A 26,925-nucleotide genomic window follows, 5' to 3' on the forward strand; every position below is an offset into this window, starting at 1 on the left:
AAGGGGAGGTTTGGGGACTGAAATGTAGGGCAGAGTGGCGTTTGAAAACGTGGACGGTTCAAATCGAATTGGCTCTGAGCGACCGGCGCAACCCGGATCCCCAAGGGAGAGGAGAAGTCCCCAGGAGCGTGAGTGAACTGCCAAGGTGGGCTCATCGCCCCGCTGAAGCTAAGCCCGGTTGCACAACCCCCCAGGAGTCAGGAGTGGGTAGCTGGGGGACAAGCACTCGTGCAAGTGCCTCCAGAGGAGGAAGCGGAGGGGGAATGAGGAGGGCTGCAGAAGGGGGGCGGGGAGTTGAACGTGGAGCGGCGGCCCCGTGCTGGGGGGAGGACTAGTCACTAGCGCCCTGTTCCCCTGGGCTTTGCCCTCCGGCTCCGGGGGACGGGGGGCGCTAGGACCCTGCCCCAGACGGCAGCTGGGAATCCCCCCGGGGGGGGTAGGTAGAGGCTGCCGGCGGCTCAGCAGAGAGAGGGAGAGAGCCGGCCGGCGGGCACGGCAGCGCGGAGCCCAGCCCCAGCACCTCCGCCCCGGGACGCCTCTGGCCGCCCCGCCCGGCTAGGGAGCTCCGAGCGGGTGAAGTTCGCCCGGCTCGGCCCGGCCCGGCCCCTCTCTCCGGCTTAGAGGCAAGAGGGGTTCAGGCAAAGGAGCGCTCGGGCGGGGTGAATGCTGCGGCGCCGGGGCTGCGAAGCGATGGCAGGCGCCGAAAGTTTGGGCCAGCGGGACACCTGTCTGTGCCGCGGGTTTGCGGTCTCCTAGCCCAGAATCGCTGCTGCTGCTGGGGTGTCTGGGGGTGTGTTGAGGGGATGCTGGGGGGGGTGTGCTGGGGTGTCTGGGGGGTGTGCTGTGGTATGGGTGTGTGTTGAGGTTTGTGTGAGGGGGTGTCTCTGGGTGCTGTGGTATGGGGGTGTGTTGAGGGGATGCTGGGGTGTGTGTGCTGGGGTGTCTGGGTATGTGCTGTGGTATGGGGGTGTGTTGAGGTGTATGAGGGGGTGTCTCTGGGTGCTGTGGTATGGGTGTGTGTTGAGGGGATGCTGGGGTGTGTGCTGGGGTGTCTGGGTGTGTGCTGTGGTATGGGTGTGTGAGGTGTGTGTGAGGGGGTGTCTCTGGGTGCTGTGGTATGGGGGTGTGTTGAGGTGTGTGTGAGGGGGTGTCTCTGGGTGCCTTGGTATGGGGGTGTGTTGAGGTGTGTGTGAGGGGGTGTCTCTGGGTGCTGTGGTATGGGGGTGTGTTGAGGGGATGCTGGGGTGTGTGTGCTGGGGTGTCTGGGTGTGTGCTGTGGTATGGGTGTGTGTGCACTGTGGTATGGGTGTGTGTTGGGGTCTGGGTATGTGCTGAGGGGTTGCTAGGGTGTGCGTGCTGGGGTGTGTGAAGGGGTGCTGGGGGTGTGTGCTGGGGTGCCTGGGTGTGTGCTGTGGTATGGGTGTGTGTGCACTGTGGTATGAGTGTGTGTTGGGGTCTGGGTATGTGTTGAGGGGATGCTAGGGTGTGCGTGCTGGGGTGTGTGCTGGGGTGTCTGGGGGGTGTGCTGTGGTATGGGTGTGTGTTGAGGGGGTGCTGGGGTGTCTGTGTGTTGGGATGTATGAGGGGGTGCTGGCTGTGTGTGTGTGCTGGGGTATGGGTGTATGTTGGGCTCTATGAGGGGTTGCCAGGGTGTGTGTGTGAGAGGGGTGCTGGGGGGGGTGCATGTGTGTGTGCTGGGGCAGGGAGGACCTTTACATGTAAAACAAAACCCTTCCTAACTCTTGAGCAGCGCAATCAAAGGGCCCCTGGTGTTTTGGGGGAAGACACCGGAAGTAACTGGGAGGAGGGGTGATTGCCTGATGGGGAGTGCAAGGGAGAGATCAGGGCGGTTCCTTTGAACCAACTGACTTTCCCTGTCTCTCCTTGCTCAGGACTCCTGAAGTGCAGCCAGGGAGCTGGTGAAAGCATCTGGGGAGCCCGGGGGACCAGCAGGAGATCTCCCAAGCAAGGCCACATGGAGAACGAGACCTTGGCCTTTGGACCCCCTCTGGGCAACAGCAGGGTCAACCAGACCCTAGGGAAGATGCCCCAGTACCCTCTGGAGCTGCAGGTGGTGACCATCCTGCTGGTGCTGCTGATCTGTGGGGTGGGCATCGCGGGGAACATCATGGTGGTACTGGTGGTGCTGCGCACCAAGCACATGGTGACCCCCACCAACTGCTACCTGGTGAGCCTGGCCGTGGCAGACCTGATTGTGCTGCTGGCCGCAGGGCTGCCCAACATATCGGAGGTGGTGGCCTCCTGGGTGTACGGCTACGCCGGCTGCCTGTGCATCACCTACCTGCAGTACCTGGGCATCAACATCTCAGCATGCTCCATCACCGCCTTCACGGTGGAGCGCTATATCGCCATCTGCCACTCCATCAAAGCGCAGCTGCTCTGCACCGTGGCCCGGGCCAAGCGCATCATTGCTTGTGTCTGGCTCTTCACCTCCCTCTACTGCATGATGTGGTTCTTCCTGGTGGACACTGCCCAGGCGACCTTCTCAGACGGGGTGCAGGTCAGCTGTGGCTACAGGGTCTCCAGGAACCTATACCTGCCCATCTATTTCCTGGACTTCACTGTCTTCTATGTCATCCCACTGGGGCTGGCCACTGTCCTGTATGGCCTCATTGCCCGCATCCTCTTCATGAGCCCCCTGCCTGCCAGCCCCCAGGACTCCGGCAGGCTCAGCTTCATGCACCAGGGCAAGCCGCCCAGCTCCAGCTCAATGAAGCTCTCCTGCCAGGGCAACAATGGGGCTCTGAGCTCCAGGAAACAGGTACATCCTGAAAGCCGGTGTGCTGCCCCCCTCCTGCTGCACCTGAGAGGGGGTGGCATTGGGAGGATGGGGGGGGCACAAGACAGGTGCGGTGGGGCAGGGACTGGAGGTATGAGAGAGGTGGTGTTGCTGTGTTCCTAAAGAAGTCTTCACTCTTTGTCTCTCACGTATTATAAAGACTGGGAATTGGTCTGAATGGCATTTTTTTCTTGGCGTTTCCAGGTGACATCCTGGAAAGGGTATGGGCGACTTAATGCATTAACCCCATTATGGTCAGGATGCATTAAAGGAACCCGTCTGGTGGCTGCTTAGAAAGTCATCATCTCTCTAAACAGACAAGCCTGCGGAGTTGCCTTACTTTGAGGGTTGGCAGCAAAGGACTTCTCTGTGGGGCAAAATCTTTTAGAACTGCAACTCTGATCCCTGACTTGGCAGGGGCCCTGGAATGCCATCTAATCAATTATACCTGATGGGTGCTTAGGGATCCTTTTCTCCTGGAACACCCCCCAAAGCTGGCAGGCTTCACAACAGAGCCCAGAGCTTCTTGGATTTAAAAGAGTGATCGTCCCACTCACAGAAGACAGCGAGGTTGTGTGGGGGGAATGGGGCTGAGCAGAGGAATAGTGCTATTGCCTTTATTGCTATTTCCGGGTTTTCTTTCCCTTCCCTGTGTAATGAAGTCGTCAGGGGTAAGAGGAGAAAAGGAGTGAAAGCTGATAAAAGGCTGAATTCTTTTAAAAGGCCCCTGCTACACAGGGCATTGGTTCCCCACAGTCCCTGTCTCAGCAGAGAAGGCTGAGAAGCGACTGCCTTGTGCTACACACACCACAAGAAAGGGAAGCATTCCGCAGGAATGGAGCAGTCCTGGCTAGAGGCGGATATTCTTGCAGGCTAGCTATTAATTCGCTCCATGATTAGTAAGGTGTTCGATTACCATAATGTGACCTGAGCTTCACTCCCAAACTGGAATCATGATTAATTAACCCTTCCAGTTTAAAATCGCCAAGGAAGAGGAGATCTGATGAGACACACCTTAGAGAGGAGCACCATTACCCAAACTCCCATCCCTTCCCTCTGAACTCCTTTCTGAGCCAATGGCATATGAATTAATTCTAGGGAGCAAACTCGCCTTGAGTAAAAAGAGGAGCTGTCGTCCTGCAGGGGGAGACGTTTCCATTTTCTTTGCTGGTTAGTCCGTGTTTGGCTGGTTCGTTCCTGTTAGCGTTCATCATTCTGTCTGGATGTGATTTCATCCTCTGCCTAACCCACACTTTAGCAGGACAATAACTATCTGAAACCTTATTATCCTCCTTCCCTTAGCAGACAATCACAGTGTCCAGATGTGGGACCTCTATTTTTACATCTGCACTTTTACTTTATTGTGTATTAGTTAACTTTTCCATTGGTGCAGGGAGGCAGGAGAGGTGCCATTTCTAGAGCTGCCTAGCGAATCCAAGCAAGGAGTGAGTCATTACATCTCAGTGAGGAGAAAATTTTGAAATACCAGGTGCAATAGAATAGAGCTCTGTACTTGGATCTCTTAAGCTGTCCATGTGTGTGTGTGTTTCTAGTCTTTCTCCTTTAACTCTTGGTCTCTTCTCTTCCCATGGAAAGGTTTAGATCACATACTGAATCCTTGTAAAATAACTGGGTGAAAAGTTAGCATTTGAAATAAAGGAACTGGAGTGGTTTAGACGTGTAAATAATAGGCAAGTGAGGCCCTTTGGGATTATGCTTGATAATTTACAGCAGAAATGGACAGGCAGAGGATTTAGATGTGGATTTGGAGACTGCAGTTCGCAAGGCCAGTTCTAGCCTGGTGTAAGTGGGTGCAACTCCCTTGACTTTAAGGGCTTAAACCTGGGCTGACTTTGGCCCTTAATGTCTACAAATTGTAAGGATCATATACTCTTGAGGCATGGATGCACTGATACTAATAAGTGCTGTGTAAAGGCTGGTTGGGAAATGGGACTCTCTTTTGGTGTCCCCTTTTTTCCATCAGAAAATTTAAAAATTTGAATTTTTTCAACCAGTTCTAGTGCTGTGTGTGTAGTGAGGGAAGGTATACGACTTGGCATGCTGCAGACAGCCTATTGTATCTTCAAAGCCCTGGGCTGACTTTAACTAGTTCTCCTAGCACCCTTGTAAGAAAGAGGAATATGATCAACGTTTCACGCCAGCTCAGCATTTAAGGGTTTTTAGAACTGTGCATGTGCTTTTACACACCCAGGCTAAAACTCTTATTGGCTTCACTGGACCCAAGATTTCACCCCTCATTTCCTGACTGCAATCACAGAAACTCCCCCGTCACTCATAGCCTGTTCTAATGGGCACTTAGACATCTAACCATCATCTGCACACACTTACCACAATCACACACTCAGGGTACATCCACAAATACACACACCTCATTTTGAAAATCCCAGGCTAAGTGACTTACCTACAGCCAGTCAGTGGTAGACGTAGGATTGTAACACAAGCATTCCTGGCTTGCAGCCCCGTGCTTTTTCCTCTAGACTACGCTGCCTTTGATAGTTTAGGATATGGCTCTTGGTCTGTAAGGCATCCAGCCACGCTGGAACTGTATTTTGGTGGTTGGAGAGTCCAGAAACTGTTCTTCAAAGAACAATTGCTACACAAGTTGCCCCTTTATGGAGTGCCTCCCCTGACTGATGGCCATCATTGCCTGAAGTAGGCTGTCTGCTCTTCAGCACAATTGCCTTGTCTTTTGTGGAGCATTGCATAGCACCATATAACACTTTCAACTTTCCTTAGCAACAATTGTTGACTCTGTAGGCCCAGCAGAGGCCTGTTGATTCTGCTCTTGCAGACAAGCAGACGCAGGATACACTGTCTCCTTTTGGTCACACCAGAATGTGTTGTTTGTAAGAAGGCACAACCCATAGCATTCTGGGACTTCTCAGCATGCAATGGCTTTCTGGTTTGCCTCAGGTTTCTTATGGCCTTTCTGATCTGCTGCTGCCTGAGAGTCCCTGGATGAGGCTGAGAGATGAACAATAATATAATAATTAATATAATTAATAGAATATTTCCACCTGTAGCTCTTAAAGCATTTTAAAAAGGTGGCTCAGTATCATTATCCCCCAACACAAATGAGGAAACAGAGGCACAGAGAGATGAAGAGTAGGGCCCAAGGTCACATGGCAAGTCAGTGACAGAAGCAGGAAAAGAACATGCATCTCCTGGTTCCCAGCCCTGTCTGGGTTGTACTGCCTCTTTCGGGATCCATCTGAATTATGAAGCTGCATGAACTATCAAGTGAGTCAACTTGGTGAGACCCAGGGACCCCAGAAACATTATGGTGGGAAATAAACTTTGGAAATATTGGTCTCTCTGTCTCCAGAGAGAGATGGGCTCCTGGGAGACAGTGGGTAGGAAGGTACCTTCCAAATAGTCACAGGGCAATGAAGCCTGAGCTGTGACAGCCAGAATGTCCTGTTCAGGTTTACTGCATGGTCCAAAGATCACTTTAAAGGTCTTTCCTCATTCTTTGCCTCCCTAGAAGAAACCACTGTCAGCAGAGCCAGGGCAAGCATTGGAGGCAGTAGGATAACTGCAGCTACAGGGGAAACCCCACAAAATGCAATTTGGAAGGACCAGGTGGGAGAATACGTGAGATCTGCAGCCATATTAGGAGGACATCAGCAAGAGGATAATAAGATGTGGGAAGGAGATAATAAGATATGGTGTGTGTCCCTCTCACACACACACACACACAGCTCCAGTGCATGCATCTCTTTGCAGTTCATTAGCTGCTGCAGCTAAAAATGTCTCTCTTCCTTTGAAAAAAGAAAAGGAGTACTTGTGGCACCTTAGAGACTAACCAATTTATTTGAGCATGAGCTTTCATGAGCTACAGCTTACTTCATTGGATGCAATCGGATGCATCCGATGAAGTGAGCTGTAGCTCACGAAAGCTCATGCTCAAATAAATTGGTTAGTCTCTAAGGTGCCACAAGTACTCCTTTTCTTTTTGCGAATACAGACTAACACAGCTGTTACTCTGAAACCTCTCCTCTTTGCTTACTCTAGTTCCATTTTCAGAAAATTGTAAATGTGAAAGAATTTGAAAACCTGCTTTTTTCTTCTTCTAACTTTTCTGTCATCATCTTGTTAAATTGTCATATGTTAAAATCAAGGCTGCTGTGAAGGCTGGAGAGAACTATAGGGTCTCGTTTCTCCTCTCACTTCTAATGTTGTAAATTGGGAGCAGCTACACAGAAGTCAAGCAGAATGAGAAGTGAATCAGGCCCATAGGGTAACATGATTTATCAGCTACCAGGAGACGGGCTGGCCCATCTCAAATGGAATATCCAAGTCATTTATGTCAATGCCAAACTTTGCCTTAAATGTAGTCATGTTTCTTGCTCCCACTACTTTCCCCTCATTAGATTCTTCCATTATTCAATGAGTCTCTGTAGTAGAAAGCCTTCCCGTTAATATTTAGCCGAGAGCCATCCAGTTTTTAACAGGAAATTCCCTAGAGCTTAATACATTTATTACAGTTCACAGAGAGCAGTGGAGAGGAAACAGAGACAGATGAGTTTATCAGGCCAGAGTCAACAAGCTAAATATTGTTTCGTGGTATTATCCTCCAGCTTTTCTTTTCTTTTCTTTTTTTTTTTTTTGGATCCATTTGAGAGTCTCCAGTGGGTGTGAATCATTTACCTGGCAGACAGTAAATTTGTTTAATGCACACATACTATTGGGAGCCTCTCAACAAGGATGACGGGATTATTAGCATGTCTGATTGCATCCAGCATAATATTTGGAACCGTTACAGCTTCCCATTCAATGGGCTTTGGAGGATTTCAGAAGATAATGGGCTAACATGCATATTATTATTAACATTTATATTGCAGTAGCATCTAGAGGCTCGAATCATGTTAGAATCCCACTGTGCTAGGTGGTGTACAAATATCATAAATGACAGCCCTTTCCCTAAAGAGCTTACCAGCTATTATAAAGGTTACTGCCAAATGGATCGGGAGAAACTGAAGACATGATATGCCTTGTTTTCAGTAAGGCTTTTGACGCAGTCCCACATGACATTCTCAAAAGCAAACTAGGGAAATGTGGTGTAGATTATATTACGATAAGGTGGGTGTACAACTGGCTGAAAGAGCATTCTCAAAGAGAAGTTATTAATGGTTCACAGTCCAACTTGGAGGACATATCAAGTAGGGTCACACAAGGGTCTGTCCTGGATGCGATACTTTTTATTTTTATTAATGACTTGGATAATGGAGCAGAGAGTATGCTTTTAAAATTTGCAAGGAGACCAAGCTGGGAAGGGTTGCAAGCATTTTGGAGGACAGGATTAGAGTTCAAAACAACCTTGACAAATTAGAGAATTGTCTGAAATCAACAAGATGAAATTCAAAAAAAACAAATGCAAAGTACAACACTTAGGAAGGAAAAAAATTGAATGCACAGCTATAAAATGGGGAACAACTGGCTAGATGGTAGTACTGCTGAAAAGGATATGTGAGTTATAGTGGATGACAAATTGAATATGAGTCCACTGTGTGATGCAGTGCAAAAAAGGCTAATGTAATTCTGGGGGGTACTAACAGGAATGTCATATATAAGACACAGGAGGTAATTGTTCCACTCTGCTCAATACTGGTGAGGCCTCAGCTGGAGTACGGTGTTTAATTCTGGGTGCCACACTTTAGGAAAGATGGGGCATACTGGATATAGTTCAGAGGAGAGCAACAAAAATGATAAAAGGTTTAGAAAACTTGATCTCTGAGGAAAGGTTAAAAAAACAGGGCATGTTTAGTCTTGAGAAAAGAAGACTGAGTGGGGACGTGATAACAGTCTTCAAATATGTTAAGGGCTGTTATAAAGAGGGCTGGGATCAATTCTTCTCCATCATGTCCACTGAAGGTAGGGCAAGAAGTAATGGGCTTAATCTGCAGCAAGGAAGATTTGGTAAATTATTAGGAAAAACTTCCTATCTATAAGGGTAGTGAAGCTCTGGAATAGGCTTCTAAGGAAGGTTGTGGAATCCCCATCATTGGAAGCTTTTAAGAACAGGCTGGACAAACACCTGCCAGGGATGGTCTAAGTTTTCTTGGTCCTGCCTCAGTGCAGAGGGCTGAATTAGATGACCTCTTAAAGTCCCTTCCAGCCCAACATTTCTATGATGCTATAAATACCAACTTAAATACCTTAGAGGAAAAATACTGACTGGAAAGACATACCAGAAACCCCCATTTCAAGGTTCTGTATGTGAACCGTGTTCAATATATCGGAACTCCAAATACTTATGTTCTCTATATCACATTGACTAGGAGTTCCTGCCATCACACCACCTAGGTTGTGATCTTACAATTAAGTAGAGTCAGTACAAGGATGAGAGATTTCCGTGGCTGACTCCAGTCCCTAGGAAAAGTGAGGTTTGTAAGTAAACAGTAAAGCTAATACTGTACAGGTGCCCCAGTGGCAAAGCCTTCCTTATGGAAGGGACTACTGAGAAGATGAGCTATATAGCCCTGTAAGGGTGAAAAACATTTGGTGGGGAGGCAGTGGAAATGCCTCTTCTGTATCTGAAAGTTTGGTACAGGCAAGAATATATAACATAGCTGGCCTCTGATTGTTCTGCTAATCTCTCTCTGTCCTGCATTGCATAAGGGCACATCTCAGGAGTGAGAAAGGATGCAGGTTTTGTGATAATTTATTTCCAGATGCTCATTTGTGAAAAGGACACAATCAACCTCAGAATGTTTTCTGTGCCATTTTCTCACAGATGATTCTGTTTGTCATGGAAAAGGAGAGAGGACAGATATATGCAGGAGGCTCTTTATCTGGAAATATTTTCTTATGCCACGGCTTGCCGAACATTGTATTTCATGTGGATTCCTGATGCACTTTGTTAGATGTGTCCTGCTGAGTCCAGACAAACAGCGTTTGAAAGGGGTCTGTTTAAAGAGACACTGATGGAGAGGAAGCAGGCTAGCTACACTATTAGCTCAGTTATCAAACAACTGTCTGACAAGCTTTCTAGTTAGGCACTCCAGGCTCATTAATGCCTGCTTCAGAAATGTATTAGTAACCACAGTCTTAAGGGTGAGACATAAAGCCAAAGCTTATGGTCATTAAACATCCCCTTGCATCAGAATAAGGGTGCTAATCTGAATGTCATGGCTGAGTTTCCACTCTCTTCATTGCCCAGGCAATTTCAGCTGGATCCAGAATTCTTCTTAATTTCCTGATCCAAACACTTGTATTGTTGTGCACCGTTAACCAGTTGGTATGTTCCACCCCAAAGGTGGTTGCACTTCAGTAGTAGGGTAAGTAAGCCCAATTTCTCTGAAAAAACCTTCACTGATTTTTAGGACTAAACTCAGATGGAACCATTAAGGTTTTGAGGTGATACTTTTGTTTTTTCTGCTTCCCAGATAGGGTCAGAATTATCGAAGGCAAGGCTATTCTCACAGTAGTTTCATGTGTGGACAGAAGTGCCCTCAAATCTCATGCAAAATCTTGCTCACCCAAGCTTGCCAACCCAGGTCAGGAGACCCACATGGTACAGAGAGTACTGAGAAGTGCACACATTTCTGGAGACTTATCTGCACCAAACTTGAACTTAACAATTTTTGAGGTCCATTCAGCACTCAGACAATGAGTCTAGCATAAATACACATCAACATTCTGAGTTCAATCAGTAGGACAAGAAATTATGCCTCTAGGCTTAATTGATATGCAACTTCCCACTTCATAGGAATATACATAGGAAATGCCATACTGGATTAGAGCAGTGGTCCACCTAGTCCAGTATCATGATTTTAACAGTTGTTGGCACGCAAGCTTAAGAGGAAAGTGCAAGAAACCCTACTCTAGGCTGTCATGGAATAACTTCCTCCCAGAGGAAGTGTCTTCTTAACCTCCACTAGTTAGTTTTGCTTATGCCCTGAAGCATGTGTGTTTATGTCCCTAATTCACTTAGGTCCTGATCCTGCACCACTGAAATGAATGGGAGTTTCATCATTAGCTTCAATGGGAAGAGGATCAGGTCCCTATATCAGAAACAAAGTAACCGTCTCCTGTCTGGAAGGCAATGATCTTTATGGGGTTCCAGGGAACAGGCTGCCATGTAATTTGAATGTAAGTGCTGCTTAGTATGTGTTTCACACTGTACTTGGTGGTATTGAGACAAGTGATATGAGGTGAAACTAAATGGGCAGTCAGCTTTTTCTTGAATTGCAGCATATGTTTTCAAGTACCGGTTTTTCTTCTATAACAATGAAGGGATCAAAATGCCACTGCCTTTTTCCTATCTATTTTTATACTCCTCATCCAAAGATCTCAAAGTGCTCTAACTGCTTGAAATAAGTGTCACAAACCCACGTGATGTATGAAAGGATCATCACACCCATTTTATGTATGGCTGATTTGAGTCACAGAGAAGCTTAAATGGCTTGCCCAGTTTCACATACCGAGTGAAAAAAAGAGCCAAGAACAGAACCCAGGAGTTCAACTCCCTGTCCTTTACTCTACCCACTAGAGTCATTGTGAAGCTATTTAACTGTGTGCTGTTATCCTTAACAGTAAATTATCTATGCACCAAAATCATGCCAGATAAATCACATAGCTATTTTGATGCAGCTGCAGAAGGAATAAACAGAAAGAGTGCTCTGAGTATCATAAATCTTGGCTTTAGTAGAGCATCTAACAATGCCATCTGAAAGCTAACTGGATAAATTTGATCTAGATGGAAATTCTGTGAACTGGATTGAAGAACAGCTAATAGATCATTCATAAACTGTGGTGATTCATGATGCTCCATCCACTTGTGAGGTGTCATAAACATACAGCTAAGGGTAGCATAAAATCCCTCCTTTACCTGTAAAGGGTTAATCAGTTCCATTAACATAGTTGGCACCTGACCAGAAGGACCAATGGGGAAAGAAGATACTTTCAAATCGGTGCGGGGGGGGGGGGGAAGGGGGAGGTTTTTGTTTGTGCTTTTGTTGTTCTCTCCGGAGACAAAGAGAGAGCCCAAGCAAGTAATCCAGCTCCTACTGAATGATACATCTAAAATTACAGAAATAGTAAGTAATAGCAAGGAAATGCGTTAGAGTATCTTTTGTTTTAGCTTGTGAATTTTCCCTATGCTAAGAGGAAGGTTTATTCCTGTTTTTTTGTAACTTTAAAGTTTTGCCTAGAGAGGCATCCTCTGTGTTTTAAATCTTATTACCCCTGTAAAATTATCTTCCATCATGATTTTACATAGGTGTTTCTTTTACTTTCTTTTTCTTTATAATAAAAGTTCTGTTTTTAAGAATCTGATGGGGGTTTTTAGTGTCCTAAAAACTCAAGGGTCTGGTCTGTGCTACCTTTTTTACTCTCAAGCCTCCCCAGGAAAGGTGGTGAAGGGGCTTGGGGGGATATTTTGGGGAAACAGGAACTCCAAATGGTCCTTTTCCTAAATCTTTGTCTAACTCACTTGGTGGTGGCAGCGATACTGTTCCAGGGACAAGGAAGAATTTGTGCCTTGGGGAAGTTTTTAACGTAAGTAATGGGGGCATGAAATGGTATAAAAGAAAATGAAAGCTAGACTGCAGGAACAGGTAGTTGCATTGGTCTGTGGGAAACTCTCCCAAGGAACATCAGAGAAGCTCCCACTACTGGAGTTCTTCAAACTGAGGCTGGATTTGCCCCTTTGGGTAGTGCAGTAAAGGCTGATCTTGCCCATGGCAATACTGGAATACTCCACCCAACAGGTCTGTTCCATCCCTAATAATTGTGCTACCATAAAGTAGTGACTGACTAGCATGACAGCCTTGGCTTTGCCTCAAGAACCCAGTCTCCAGGCTCCCTTTCTGTGGAATAGGTTGAATCACTAGCACTGAGAGATGTCAGGTGACATTCCATCTCTTTCCAACCACAAGACAACCCAGATGGCTTTAGGAGCATTCGTCTCTTGAATAGCACCATAGAATGCTGCTTCACAAGTGATACTGGTTCAAAACCTGTGACAGCTCTTTTACTTATGAATCATTTCTTGTTGGTGTGGATTATTTGCCTTCTGCCATTCATGCTTTCCATAGGCTGGCCAGAAGCACTGGCAGCTTTTTGAAAATGTCACAGAAAATATTCCTGGTGGCCTTCAGAAAGCTACCTTGTCATTTGTGTCAGAAACTTTGAATAGCACCAGAAGCTGTATTATAATTAAAGAATCATAGAATATCAGGGTTGGAAGGGACCTCAGGAGGTCATCTAGTCCAACCCCCTGCTCAAAGCAGGACCAATCCCCAACTAAATCATCCCAGCCAGGGCTTTGTCAAGCCTGACCTTAAAAATATCTAAGGAAGGAGATTCCACCAGCTCCCTAGGTAACGCATTCCAGTGTTTCTCCACCCTCCTAGTGAAAAAGTTTTTCCTAATATCCAACTTAAACCTCCCCCACTGCAACTTGAGACTGTTACTCCTTGTTCTGTCATCAGCTACCACTGAGAACAGTCTAGATCCATCCTCTTCGGAACCCCCTTTCAGGTAGTTGAAAGCAGCTATCAAATGCCCCCTCATTCTTCTCTTCCGCAGACTAAACAATCCCAGTTCCCTCAGCCTCTCCTCATAAGTCATGTGTTCCAGTCCCCTAATCATTTTTGTTGCCCTCTGCTGGACGTTTTTCAATTTTTCCACATCCTTCTTATAGTGTGGGGCCCAAAACTGGACACAGTACTCCAGATGAGGCCTCACCAATGTCGAATAGAGGGGAGCGATCACGACCCTCGATCTGCTGGCAATGCCCCTACGTATACATCCCAAAATGCCATTGGCCTTCTTGGCAACAAGGGCACACTGTTGACTCATATCCAGCTTCTCATCCACTGTAACCCCTAGGTCCTTTTCTGCAGAACTGCTGCCGAGCCATTCGGTCCCTAGTCTGTAGCGGTGCATGGGATTCTTCCATCCTAAGTGCAGGACTCTGCACTTGTCCTTGTTGAACCTCATCAGATTTCTTTTGGCCCAATCCTCTAATTTGTCTAGGTCCCTCTGTATCCTATCCCTACCCTCCAGCGTATCTACCTCTCCTCCCAGTTTAGTGTCATCTGCAAACTTGCTGAGGGTGCAATCCACACCATCCTCCAGATCATTTATGAAGATATTGAACAAAACCGGCCCGAGGACCAACCCTTGGGGCACTCCTCTTGATACTGGCTGCCAACTAGACATGGAGCCATTGATCACTACCCGTTGAGCCCGACAATCTAGCCAACTTTCTATCCACCTTATAGTCCATTCATCCAGCCCATACTTCTTTAACTTGCTGGCAAGAATACTGTGGGAGACCGTGTCAAAAGCTTTGCTAAAGTCAAGGAACAAAACATCCACCGCTTTCCCGTCATCCACAGAGTCAGTTATCTCCTCATATGGGGAGAGGTGTCTTATCTGGAATGGTAAATACTAGGATAACCTCCCCCCTTCCCTCCCCTCCCCCCCCATAGACACGCTAATAATGAGACTTCTCTGCATCAATACAGGAGCTTGTTTAAAAGCACAATTGCCAAGTAGGTACAAACACAAGGGAGGCACCTAGAAATCAGCAGATTTTCTAATACAAATGTGCTTTTGCAGGTGCTAACGTAGCAATAAATATTATTATATTTGTTATCTCCTAGTGTTCACAGCTATGCTGGGCATCTCACAGGAAACAAATAGAAGGCAGATCCCTGCTCTGAGGAGCTTACACATTCTAAGACCTGGATCCTGCAAACACTTACGGATGTTTGAATTAAAGAACATAGGAATGGCCATACTGGGTCAGACCAAAGGTCCATCTAGTCCAGTATCCTGTCTTCTGACGGCAGCCATTGCGAGGTGCCCCAGGGGGAATGAACAAAATAGGCAATCACCAAGTGATCCATTCCCTGCACCCACTCCCAGCCTCTGGCAAACAGAGGCTAGGGACACCATTCCTGCCCCTCTTGGCTAGTAGTCATTGATGGACCTATCCTCCATGAATTTATCTATTTAGTCTATGGGCCTACTCGTGTGTGTAAGCATTTTCAGGATTAGGGCCTATGTGACTAACATGACAGACAGGAGCGGATACAACATGCCCCAGCTATTTGATCTTGCAGCAGTCCAGTGGATGGAAACTGAAGTGAGACAGATTCAGACCAGAAATAAGGTACACCTTTGCATCAGAGATCTGGCAGTAAATATAAAATCACTGCTGATAAAACTTTCAGATGACACATGGATATGCACAGTAGTAAACGATGAGGACAAGGCAATCATACAGAGCAATCTGTATGGTAACCTGGGCCCATTCAAACAAAATATGTTTTAATACAGCCAAATGCAGTTATACATGTAGGAACAAGGAATGCAGGCCATACCTACAGAATGGGGACTGTATGCTAGAAAGTAGTGACTCTGAGAAGGGCTTATGGGTGATACTGCACAAGCAACGTAGCATGAGCTGCCAGTGTGATGCTGTGGCCAAGGGTGCTCATGCGATCCTTGGATGCACAAACAGCGGGGTAATGAACAGAAGTAGGGAGATGATTTTAACTCTATGTATGGCTCTGGTGAGACTGATCCTGGAATACTGCATCCAGTTTTGGTGTCCATATTTTAAAAAGGTTGTTGAAAAAGTGGGGAGTGTGCAGAGAAAGAGCCACAAAAATGATTTGAGAGCTGGAAAAAATGCCTGACAGTGAGAGACTTAAAGAGCTCAATTTGTTTAGCTTTTCAAAAAGAAGATTAAGCAGTGACTTGATTACAGTCTATAAGTATCTTCACAGGGAGAAAATACCAGGTACTAAAGATAAAGCCAGACAAAATCAAATTAGAAATTAGGCACAAGTTTTTAAAAGTGAGAGTGATTAACCATTGGAACAAAACTACCAAAAGAAGTGGTGGGTTCTCCATCTCATAATGTCTTCAAGTCAGGACTGGATGCTTTTCTGGAAGATACGCTTCAGCAAAACACAAGTAATGTGTTAGTCAAACAAGTTATTGGGCTCCATACAGCAGTTATGGCCAATTTAATGGCCTGTGATGTACAGGAGGTCATACTAGATGATCTAATGGTCTTGTCTGCCCTTAAACGCTATGAATCTATGAATTATTAATAAGTTAAAAAAACATTTGGAGCATACTTAGAGAAACCTGAAATCTTTAAATCAAGACTTGATATCTTTCTGAAAGAGATGTTGTAGCTCATACAGAAATTTTGGGCTTGATGCAGAAATTATGGGGTGAGATCCCCAGGCCACCTTTAAACAGGAGCTCAGATAAAATTATCGTAATGGTCCCTTCTGGCTTTAAAATCTATGAATCTATGAAACCTGGGAGGGGAGGGACAAGAGAGGATATGTGTTACAGCCAGTTTCTCCAGCCAATTTAGGCTGCACATGTCCGAGTGGTTCAAGTGGTGCAATTGGTTAGTTTTTCAAATGTAATGTGTGAACAAGCTCATTTACCTAAGATGATCTGTGTGAATTCCACAGACACAGAGCAGGGATTAGTGTGACTTTCATAAGGGAGGCTATTTTGCAAGGTTTATGTTGGAAACAATGTGCTTAGGGATAACTGCCTGATAAATAAAAATGTTACATGATTTTATCTGATAATAAATAACCACCAGTGGGCAGCAGAGATGTTCTTTAAACCACTGTGGCCAGGACTAAGAGGCTACAGGGATAGCCACATGAAGTGGGGCTGAAGGTGTGTTGGAATGGTAGGACAAAAATAAGGCAGGGGAGAAGGTGTGCAAGGGGAAGTGAGAGGGTGTGGAAACTGGAGAACAGCAGCAGGGACTCAAAAGCAGCTGCCTAAAGTGAGACTGTAGCAGATGGAAGGGGTGATAGAAAGCATACAGCCTAAGGAACTCACTAAGGCCAGATGTAAGAAGCAGGGATGGAGATACTGAGTAGGAGTGCAAAACAGCAGCCATCTCCTAAATGACTAAAATGAGCTGGGAGGACTGTAACTCCAGTAAGCTCTGTACAGTGGGAGCGGTGAACTCAGACACAGTGGAAATGCATTCACAGTGATGGAGGATGAAAGGCCCCCAAAAATGTATTGCAACACAAGGTGCCACTCTCATCATGAGGTCTTGGCTGAGAGTGAAGTTGTTCTGTGGATTAAAACTGACTTCACTCCCAGAGCTTTTGAGTGTAACTCATTCTGTCCCCCTTCCCACGGCACAGTGTTCAAAGAGATGCTTGTGGAGGTGATTGTGCTCATTACAGCAAACAGCTCTCATTGCTCCAAGAAGTTAGAGTTAGCAGTTATGGCTGGCGTGTTTAACTGCTTTGAAAGACTTCCCTTTGCTGAGTTTGTGCTTTAGTGAGAGACTTGTGGGTTGGTTCCATTTTGTGACTTTTCCGTGTGGAGCTGTGTGGAATGAAATGAGCGCGTCACACTGAGAAAAACCTTGTTAGGGGAACAGGATGAAGACAGAGATGCAGAAGGCATTTGTTGAGAGAGATTTTTGAGAAGAAAGCTGGTTCCCACACACATGCAGTCACACGCCCTGGCATAATCATTAGCAGCCAGCATGGATTTACTAAGAACAAATCATGCAAACCAACTAGATTTCCTTCTTTGATAGGGTAACGGATTTGGTGGATAAGGGGAATGCAGTGGACATTAACCTGAACTTCAGCAAGACTTTTGACACAGTCCCACATGGCATTCTGTTAAGTAAGGTGGAGAAATGTGGGCTTGGCAGAGCTACAATTAAATGGATACATAATTGGTTAAACAACTGCAAACAAAGAGTAACTATTAATGGAATAATGTCAGATTGGAGGGAGGTCTCAAGTGGGGTTCCACAGGCATTCTGGGTCTGGTGTTGTTTAACATCTTTATTAATGGCCTGGATGTCAGAACAGAGATCATACTGATCAGATTTGCAGATGAGATAAAGCTAGGGGGGATTAGCATAGAGCTAAAATTCAGAGGGATCTTGATAGACTGGAGAACTGGGCTATAGACAACAAAATGAGATTCAGCAATACAAATGTAAGGTGCTACACTTAGGGAAGAAAAAACAAATCCACAAATACAGAATGGGGGACAACTGGCTTGGCAGCAGCACTGCTGAGAAGATTCTGGGAGTTGCAGTGGATCACAACTTCAACATGAGTCAGCAATGTGATGCTGTTGGAAAAAAAGCAAATGCAATTGTAGGTTGCATTAACAGAGGCATAGCATACAAGTCACAGGAGGTGATAGTACCACTCTACTCAACACTGGCTAGGCTTCAGCTGGAGTACTGTGCCCAATTTTGGTCACCAGTGTATAGAAAGGATGTAGAAAAACTGGAAAGGATCCAGAGGCAATTGACAAAGATGATCAAAGGGATGGAATGCAAGCCATATGAGCAAAGGCTGGAGGAACTGAGTATGTTTAGTTTGGAAAAGAGATTAAGGAGAGACATTATAGTGGTCTTCAAATACTTGAAAGGCTGCCATAAAAAAAGATGGAGAAAAGTTGTTCTCTCTTGCCAGGACAAGAGGGCAGGACACGAGGCAATGGGTTCAAACTACAGCATAGCAGATTTAGATTAAATCTCAGGAAAAACTTCCTAACTATAAGAAAATTAGGACAATGGGACAGACCCCTAGGGACGCTGTGGTAGCTCCTTCACTGGAGGTTTTCAAAAGGAGACTGGATAGCCATCTGTCTTGGATGGTTAGACACAACAAATCCTGCAACCTGGCAGGGGGCTAGACTAGAAGATGAAGTTTGCAGTCCCTTCTAGCCCTATGATTCTATGACCAGGCTCAGTAAGTTGAGCGCTTGGAGACAACTATAAGTATTTGTTCCCATTTCTGAGGCCCTTTACATTTCTCCTCAATACTTTTAAATGGCTTTGCATGCTCAATTATTTTGCTCATGCAAAGTAAGCAGCTGTAAGATAAATCACAGAGTGTGTCGGGGAGGTGACTATACTGGAATTAGACACCTGTGGCTGGCTGGCTCATGCCAGCTGACTCGGGCTCGTGGGGCTCAGGCAAAGGGGCTGTTTAACTGTGGTGTAGGCATTCAGGCTTGGGTTGGAGCATGAGCTCTGAGGCCCCAGGGTCCTAGAGTCCAGGCTCCAGCCCAGGACAAGGAGCTGATACTGTAACTGAGATTCTTCCCCTCGGGGGCAGGGAGATGACTTTCATCTGAATTTCTTCTTTTGAGCAGTTATAACTTACGCTATGAGCTATCATTATGAATGAGCAGGTGGGATCAGAAGGATGACATGCAAACCCTGAACTGTTCATTTCTCTCTCTCTCAGCTCTAGCTTTTAATCGCCCAGCATCTTTTATTCTTGAAATAATAAAACAAAAACCAAGATGCCAGCGAATGCCTAAGATCTGTGAGGGAAAGGTGCCTGGACAGAAATCTTTATCCACAAAGCTTAGTGCCTTTGGCTTTAGCCGGATGTTTAGTGGAGTGTCTGGAAGCCATAGATTAGTTCAGCCAAGCCGGTTGAATAAAAAAGGCCCTAACTCATCAGACGTTTTATTTGATCTCTCCCTCCTTGTCTGCCCCTGACTCACTCTTTCCACTTTATCTGAGATCTGACACAATAATTGTTTTGCAAGACTTTTGAAGCTGCTGCTAGCCCAGGTCCCTAGAAACCCCTGCTGATCTTGCTGCTTGCATTGCTATGGCTCCCCAGCCTTCACCTTCCAGGGCAGGGGGAAAGCACCTTTGCTGGGAAGAGGCTGTAACAAGGAACAGCTTTTATACCGAGATTCCTCAGTGTCCTTCAGAGCGCTCTCTCTTTAGCAGATACCAACAGCTGTCTCCCCAGGGGGATAATGTCCCCATTTATGTTTTAGTTTCTCACTTTTAAGTTGCGTGTGTTTTAAATATCATGTAGGGCCCTCAAGTGGGGATGAATTTTTACAAACATGCCCCCAGGACCACATATACACACCCACCCCACATAGCTGCTTGGGCTAGTTTTTCATTGAAATACAGTGAGGAGCCTTTAGAAGGCTAGAAAGCCTTCGAGGATGCTGATGTCACTTCTCACTTTGCCATGTCTTCTTGTACTCGGCAGGGTAGCTCATTTACTACAGTCTTGTACTTTGTAGTCACTGTAGGAACAGATTCTCTCTTCCCCTGTTAGTCTGGAAAAGTGGGTAACTTTGACATCCTCTCTGATGTTTCCACTGGTGTCGCCCCAGCCCCCCCACCCTTTTTATTATTAAGCAGTGAACTAGTGATTCTTTGTAGTCTAGTTTTTCCTCAGGAGGATGGATGAAAGGAGGATCACGGGTAGTGATCAATGGCTCCATGTCTAGTTGGCAGCCAGTGTCAAGTGGAGTGCCCCAGGGGTCGGTCCTGGGGCCGGTTTTGTTCAATATCTTCATAAATGATCTGGAGGATGGTGTGGATTGCACTCTCAGCAAATTTGCGGATGATACTAAACTGGGAGGAGTGGTAGATACGCTGGAGGGCAGGGATAGGATACAGAGGGACCTAGACAAATTGGAGGATTGGGCCAAAAGAAATCTGATGAGGTTCAATAAGGATAAGTGCAGGGTCCTGCACTTAGGACGGAAGAACCCAAGGCACAGCTACAGACTAGGGACCGAATGGCTAGGCAACAGTTCTGCGGAAAAGGACCTAGGGGTGACAGTGGACGAGAAGCTGGATATGAGTCAGCAGTGTGCCCTTGTTGCCAATGAAGAAGGCCAATGGCATTTTGGGATGTATAAGTAGGGGCATAGCGAGCAGATCGAAGGATGTGATCGTCCCCCTCTATTCGACATTGGTGAGGCCTCATCTGGAGTACTGTGTCCAGTTTTGGGCCCCACACTACAAGAAGGATGTGGATAAATTGGAAAGAGTCCAGCGGAGGGCAACAAAAATGATTAGGGGTCTGGAACACATGACTTATGAGGAGAGGCTGAGGGAACTGGGATTGTTTAGTCTGCAGAAGAGAAGAATGAGGGGGGATTTGATAGCTGCTTTCAACTACCTGAGAGGTGGTTCCAGAGAGGATGGTTCTAGACTATTCTCAGTGGTAGAAGATGACAGGACAAGGAGTAATGGTCTCAAGTTGCAGTGGGGGTGGTTTAGGTTGGATATTAGGAAAAACTTTTTCACTAGGAGGGTGGTGAAACACTGGAATGCGTTGCCTAGGGAGGTGGTGGAATCTCCTTCCTTAGAAGTTTTTAAGGTCAGGCTTGACAAAGCCCTGGCTGGGATGATTTAATTGGGGATTGGTCCTGCTTTTGAGCAGGGGGTTGGACTAGATGACCTCCTGAGGTCCCTTCCAACCCTGATATTCTATGATTCTATGAGGGAGCAGCCTAAGTAAGTGCTTTGCTTCTTTGTGGATAGGCAGGAGACCAACATGGTTCTCTGTTACCCTGCACCTCTAGGTCACCTAAAGGCTATGCAAAGCATTGCAAAATGCTACCAGATCAGAAGGGTAGCATCTGAGACCCGCTTTGCACTGGTGCAAATGACACAGGCAGTCAGTGAAGTGTGGAATCAGGCCCCACAGTACCAGGCAGACCTGCACATCCACCAAAACAGACAGGTGTTGTAACCGGAATCTTCAACAGCAAATGTCTGGTCTAGAATGGAATAGAATTATTTTTAGCAACTGGAGATGGTTATATCTGGGATGAAACATGCTCAAAGTCACTGAGGACATTTGTCACTAAAACCATTCAGATAACCCTTGCTACTCATGACATATTATTTATGATATCCTTAACCTTCATAAATTCTCTCTTGCTTAACAATTCTACTTTGATGTCCTGTAAGTACTGCATGGTGGGTAAGGTGGTTAAATGGGGAATCTATTATTTAATTAAAGTCAGAAAGAAAGGATGATACCTCATGCTGACCTGGTGAAGAGTGACTACAGAACACAGTGAGTGAAATCATTGCCTTGTGAGACCTATAGCATCCAACAGAAGAGGACAGCAAAAGATTCCTGTCAGTCATGCACTGCTATGACGTAGGACCTTTTTACTCTCAGTGATGCTGGAATGGAAGTGGGCTTGAGAGAGACCTGGAATAAATGATATTGCAGTGAAAGGAGATATGTATTCCATTAGATGCAGCTTTGCTTAGGTCTCCATCTGTGAGATCGTGATCAGTACAGATTGACTAAGGACATTTACATTTTAGAGAGCGTACTGCAGAACTGCTGCCTGACAGAGATCAGTGTGCTCAGTGTATGGGAAAAGTCACACAAAAAGTGATTTAATAAAGGTAATACAATTCTTCTCAAGGTTAAATCAGTGCTGGCTTTATGTGATGGGAAAAAGGTAAAATTACAGAACTTGACCAAAAATTGAGGAAGGGTAGATTCAGGCTTGAGATCAGGAAGAGGCTTTTTGATCAGAGAGTTATTGTGACATGGAATCAGGTACTGTGGGAATGAGCTGAAGCTATGAATGTTAAGTCAGGTAAAAATAGAGTGAATGAGTACTGAGGATTCCTAGCATTTCTATAAGCACCCGCTGAAAAAGGGGTGGGGGGTTGTTCTGGTAAAAAGACAACTGGACCAATGGTTCCTTCCATCCTAATTTCCTACGGCTTGAGAAACCATCGGTAACCAGATGTTAATTTCCCTCATATTGGGAACATTCCCTCTTTATTAGTGACTGGTACTGTTACTTGTGAATGAACAGGTCACCCTTCACAAACATGATGGTGCTTCAAACCAAAGAAGAAGAGAATTACAAATAAAGAAAAAAAGTCATCTTAGATGTTTAAATGAAACTCCGGTCCCCCAGCGGGAAGTGAAGTCCACCAGAGAGCACAGCTAAACATGCCAAAGTTTGTATTCAGAGTATGTACATGAAAGGGATTATTGTATGCCATTCGGAATCTGATAACTCTCATCACTTTAGGAAGGAATGTCTGTGCTCAATGCCCAGTCTGCCTAGGCTGGCTAGCGAAGGTTTCTAGGTCACACTTTCAGACGGCTATCTTGCATAGGCCCAATCCAAAGCCCATTGAGCCAATGGAAAGTGTCCCATTAATTTCAGCAGTTTTTGGACTAAGCCCCAAATCTCTAATACTGAATTTTCTGCTTATCCCAGAGGATAGCCAGGGCCTTAATGGAGTTCCTGTTCAGACAGGACAAGGATGCTTGCAGCCTGTGTAAACCAAATGAATATACAGCCAAGTCTGCGTCAACCACCCAGGAGACCAAGCTAAATAAAATGTTTAGTAGAGGTGAACTAAAGGTTGAATGAATTTGTACTCAGGGTCACTTAAGACAGGCACTTGGTTTCAATTGATTGTTACAGCTTTGTCCAAGGTGAACACATTCCAAGTTCTCTTACAGAATCAAACCTCAGCAGGATGAGGTAAATGTGCAGTGACTCAGGGGGAAGTGTTTGGATCTTACAAATGTACAGACAGATGATTGCTAGACATTCCGGGTCAGATCCTTGGCATAGCTCCATTTACTTGGAGCAACACCACTTTACACCAGCTGAGGATCTGGCCCTCTCTCTTCCTAAAAGGCTACAAGTGTCTTCTTGTGAGCTCTCCCTCTTGACTGTGTCTCTCTAATGACTTTGTTCTGTGCACAAAACTGGCTGATTATCTGTGCTGACCACTACTTTTCCAGGTGGTGTGTTGGCCTCCATCATGTTGAGCAGTTTCTCTCAGTTAATTGCTATAACAATATTTCTTATGTTCATATATAATTTTTTTTGTATCCATTACAAATCTTTAGCATCAGGTTCAACGCCTTCATTGTCATTATCAATAGCAACATCCCAGTTGGCACCTGCAAAGCTTAACCATCAAGGTTACCATCTTCATCCTTGGGAACAGTGTAAAACCCATCCTCATCTTCAAGTCCTCATACATCTTCCATCTCCAGCCGTGGTAAATAGAAAAATATTTTGGACAACTGTCTTTCAATTTTATTGACCTTAACAGATTAGTTGAATGTTATATTAAATAACATGTAACAGCTGTATATAGTAACGCTGATGCACTGCATTGTAAGTACCACATGTGGGGGGTTGGTAAGGAAATCTATCCTTTACTGCGCTGGTTTGACAAAAAATCCTACAAACCCAGATCACTGACAGCACAGATTGCAGCAATGTGGGACTCCATCGTAATGCCCCGTGAATGTGCCTCAGCACTGACATGAATACACACCCTTTATTGAGCAGAAGATAGTTCAGTCTCCATGGTCACTCCTAATCCTTTTAACTGAGACAGTGGTACCAGTTATGACAGTTGGTTATACCTGGAACTGGACAGAACCCAGTGGATTTCATGTGGAGCAGCAAGCCAACCGTCATACTATAATGACTGCTGGTCACTACCAATCTATTTCTGAGTATTTCTAAAAATTACCCATAAGCATAGGATTTGATGCTAGATGGGATAGATTGGAACCAGAAATCTATATATGACTCTACTATCCCCTGAGCCATCCCGTTCCTTGTAAGTAACGATTTCCATGGTAGAACTGTCAAATATGGGTAACGTTGCACCTACTGCAATCCTTCATGTGTATTTCCCAGAAGGAGTAAGACACAATAACTGGTCCATTGGGTTCTTAGCTGTGACACAGTAACTCATAGCATCATCCCACTATCTCATGCTGGGATGTTCCCTGTGTCACCACTGTACTCTACTCTGGCTTCCAGGCTTGGTAGTAATCCCTTTCTTGTTTCAGGCATTACATTGCGACATGTCACCATTCTTAGCTCCCGCAGAGAGCATTCTACCCTGTAACCAACTGAAAACCATACTTCAAGAGAACCAGGGTGTCAGATCTTGACAGAAATATCTATCTTCCTGCAGAAAAGCATAATTACTGAACTACCCCCTTTTTGGGCATTTAGGGGTGCCTATTCCCTTAATATGCATGTCGTACTCCCACTAACATATATAGAGCATTCTGAAGAGCATGTGTATTCAATAAATATGTGCTGAAAGGAATATAATCACTCATAGAAATGGCTGTTTGCAACTGCCTGATTCAGATTATTGTAGAAAATCAATATAAGAGAAATGCATTTTTAAAAAAATTCTGGAGTACAGCAGAGAGGAACCGCAGCTCATTTCTGAATTCTCATCACGTCCTTTTTCCTAATGTGCCAATACAGAACTTTGCAGATGCTTCGGATTTGAAAAATATTCACTAGCTACTCTGCAAAAAAAATTGCTCTGGGAACAGATCTGGAATTCATGCTGGAGTCTGGTGCTCTAATACCAGTAACTGGCAGAATCACTTGGATCTGAAATGTTTAAATTGAGCGGAAAGTCAACAGAGTCCAAAAGAATCAGTTAAATATCTGAGAAGTAATTTGAATGCTTCCTGCATCAAATGCTGTTTGGGATTCTGCCCTAGCATACAGGATAGTTCTCCCCTTCGTTTTTGTTGTTGTCACAAGCAATTTTCAAAATTGCATCCAGTCAGAAATTCTGACCTCTTCAGTCCTTTCTATCCAGCTCATCTCCCAGCCAATGAATGATTGTTTCCAATGGGGTTTTAAGTGTCTTCAATGATGACGGGAGACCTGTTATGTAAGTGTGTTATTTATATAAAATGTACTCACAGGAGTGAAATTGGCCCCCTCCAGAGGGGTTGCCCAAGATCTGTGCCCCACTTAGCCTAATTTTGAAGACTTAAATGGGAGTTAAGTGATGCACAGACCCTGAGCTGGCCCTCTGCAGTTTCAAAAGTGGGAAGGTCCTGTTGGAAGAAGTGTAACATCAGCTATTTATTTTTTGTCCCTCCCAATTCAACAGGTGATCAAGATGTTGGCTGTGGTAGTGATCCTCTTTGCCCTGCTGTGGATGCCATATCGCACATTGGTGGTAGTGAACTCCTTCCTGGACCCTCCGTACCTCAACATCTGGTTCCTCCTCTTCTGTAGGATGTGCATTTACCTGAATAGTGCCATCAATCCCATCATTTACAACCTGATGTCTCAGAAATTTAGAGCAGCTTTCAAAAAGTTATGCAGATGTGAACAGAAAAGGACTGAGAACCCCACCCCGTACAATGTTCCGGTGTACTATAGCGTCATGAAGGACTATTCCCATGACAGCTCCGATCATGATGTCACAGAACAAGAAGATCTAAATGGTTTCTCCGCAACAGTGAAGAAAAGTAAACTTTACAGATAAACACGGTGACCATGAAACAACATAGACTTTGGGAAGTACATGGTTGTATTTTACACTGTCTGGAACGTCCTATTGAAAATTGTTTCTGCCATATGCGGAGAGCACACAACAAAATTAATTTAAGAGCTCTCTAGGGCATTTAACAAAATAGATTCGTAGAGGGCAAATTAATTTTCTTTTCCTGAATGCTAATTTATTCACAATTAGATTCTGTGTTAGACTTTTGGCAGCATTTTGCATGGTCTGTAGTTAATGTGGTGGTGCATTTACATTTCCTGTTATGCACAAATATTTTTATTTGTGGGGCCTAGTCAGGGTTTGCATAGGAAACCTAAGAAAATCCAGGTGCTGCAGGAGGTTGTACAGTGTCTTCAGTAGGATATCTTTTCTTTGAACCAATGCCTCCCAAACAGTAGTAAGGGGCACTGTATTGCTGAAGTGTCATCTTTCTGGGGGGACATAGAACCAAGACCCAGGCCACTTGAAGTCATTTAATGAAGATCTCATAGGGCTTTCAATAATAGGAGAGGTGTCAGCTCCATTGTCCTGGCCAAATTCCAATTTGGAAAATTTTATTCTTCCTACTTAAAGTCTCTCCAGCATCTACAATTGCATACAGTACTCTTCCTTTTCTGTTCTGCTGTAACTTATAGTGTGATGTTGCTGTGTACTGTTGAACAGCTGCCACACGCTATCCCAGAGGTGGCTGCATTTCAGTGGCAAGCAAAATGACTGTGTTAGATACCTTAAATAATTTGTAAAAGTTGTAAAGTGTCATGGGGCCCTTTGTGATGAATGGTCCTATGTAAATGTGTAATATTATTGTTTCTAATTGTGGTTACACTCTAAGAAGAGAAATGGATATTCAGAATTGTACAGTTCAATGAAACCATCCAGTGGAGCATGTCCCATAACTGCAAGTTATTATTTGGACTAGATCAAAAGCATAGAAGATTGCACATGATTAAAAGGAACATTCTGTATCCTGGGAATTCCTAGGGAAGATTTTGCT

At 45.2% G+C, this 26,925-nt stretch overlaps 1 pseudogene; it reads left to right on the plus strand.

Annotated features, from left to right (window-relative positions):
- The first annotated feature begins 663 nt into the window (after positions 1–663).
- On the plus strand, positions 664–25,913 carry LOC144273643 (thyrotropin-releasing hormone receptor-like; annotated as a pseudogene).
- Positions 25,914–26,925: the final 1,012 nt, after the last annotated feature.

Source organism: Eretmochelys imbricata, chromosome 13, assembly GCF_965152235.1.
Source record: "Eretmochelys imbricata isolate rEreImb1 chromosome 13, rEreImb1.hap1, whole genome shotgun sequence".
Lineage (NCBI taxonomy): Eukaryota > Metazoa > Chordata > Testudines > Cheloniidae > Eretmochelys > Eretmochelys imbricata.